A 1,998-nucleotide genomic window follows, 5' to 3' on the forward strand; every position below is an offset into this window, starting at 1 on the left:
TGGAGGTGCGCCTGTGTGTCACATCACCCCTCACTTTCCACTTCTACACAGTCCCGCCTTAAAATGAAGTATCGTCATTCCAGATGGGATAAAAAATGGGGACTCATCAGCAAGATGAATGAAGATAAAATTAGGTAGCACCTAAAATCAACCACACGAATTGCGAACTGTTACAATGTGTCTGGCCACTCCGTAAAAACCACTTTTCTCAATATCGAAACCAAAAAGTAAAGTTTGACACATGACACAAGGAGCTCCCTAACGCCCTCTGAGCTTAGAGGGGATTTTATTCGCCAGTGATGGTTAAGAGTGCATCTTTAGGAGTCAGGCCTGGGTTCGAATCTTGCCTCTGCCGTTCACTAGGTCTGTCCTTGTCCCAGGCAACAGCCTGAGCCTCCATTTTTTTTCAGATGATGGTGGTTTTTACCTCTCAGGACTAAGTGATGCAATGCACAGGACTTCTGAGCACAGTGCTGGGCACACAGGGACATGTGACATGGATGGCTATTGTATACTAGGGGAAGAGCCAGTGGGAGATCAGATGACACTGAATGCCAAAACTCAGGCGGGTCACTTCAGAGGACTCTGGACCGTGAGATGGAGATGTCCACGGTCCTGGAGACTGAGACCCTCATTTGACAGGTGGGGGCCTGGTCTGTGGGGCTCAGGGTGACCGAGGGGTTGCAGAAAAGATTGCTCTCAAAAGTCTAAAGATGTCTGCAACACAAAGAGGTATTATTATGGAAGTCTGTTTTTAATAAGAAAGAATGACCAAAGCCTGTACAATCATCATCAAGATGGAGGCTCAACATCCCTGTAGTGAGAGTTGATGTTTGCAGAGAACTGTATTTTCTCAAATAACTTTCACAACTATTATTAATCAAGAGAATTACTCCTGAAGAAAAAAAAATTTTTTAAGTGTTCTTACAATGAAGTGTTCTTACAATGAAGATGGGGGTCATCAGGCTGAGTCCGGGGTGGCGGAGGCTGTGTATGTGCCTAGGAAGAGCAGAGCTCACTTATCCCTCCCTCTCCCCTCTGCTCCTCAGACCTCTAAGAGGTGTCACCAGGGGGAGCCAACGGGCCCTGGAGGACAGCGGTCCTGCTGGCCAGCCCAGCTTCCCCACAGGGCATGGAGGATGGAGGTGACTGGAGAGGGTAGGCAGCTGGATTCATGTCCTAGGGCCCCATCAAACAGCCAAAGAATCTTTATCCCCTCCCTGGAGCAATATGAATCCTTGACAGTGATATCTGTCTTGTTTCTTTATTCATTCGTTCATTCATTTATTCTTCACTCCACAGTCATTTCTTGGCCTCATCTGGGAGCTGTGGCCCCAGATGTGGATCAGCTGTGAGCTCTGCCTTCTGAAACCCCTGGTCTGGAAGGAGAGAGACGTGATACCCAGGGCGAGCTGGACTCTGAGCAGGAAGCCCTGAGATCTGCAGGAGCCCCAAGGGGGACCTGCGCCTGGCTCGGGGGCAGAGGTTGGGGTGTGGGTGCGTCTAGTGAAGAAGGGAAGAAGGGGTATTCCTGGCAGAGGAAGGCCTTCAGTCACACCTGAAAGCGGGGTGTCTGTGGGGCCTCCTTTGACAGCGGTTTGGTGACGATGGGGCTGATCACAGGGAAGAACGCAGAGTGCCCAGTTGTTTTTGGAAAGTGATGGGAAGCCATGAAGTGTTCCCTCCCAGAGTGACCATCCAATTCATCCCTGGGCCTCCACTGGCCCAGCTCAGTCTCCAGAGGCTGCGAGATGCCCCTTGCTGGAGTCTAGGCATATGGGTGCCCCTCCGGCCCACCCCATCGGCACAAACACCGCAGTCTCTGTGAGCAGCCTGCCTATGTGTCACCGTCACACACACGCAGTGCTTCACAGTTTGCTAAGTATTTTGAGAACGTTCACTCCTCAGTCCCCACCTTCTCCAGTGAACCTTGGCACATTCTCTTGTCCATCAGGAAAATCGCCTCCTCATACTTTGTGCCCAATTCTAGGGGTTCTG

Source organism: Pteropus vampyrus, unplaced genomic scaffold, assembly GCF_000151845.1.
Source record: "Pteropus vampyrus isolate Shadow unplaced genomic scaffold, Pvam_2.0 Scaffold145, whole genome shotgun sequence".
NCBI classification, from domain to species: domain Eukaryota; kingdom Metazoa; phylum Chordata; class Mammalia; order Chiroptera; family Pteropodidae; genus Pteropus; species Pteropus vampyrus.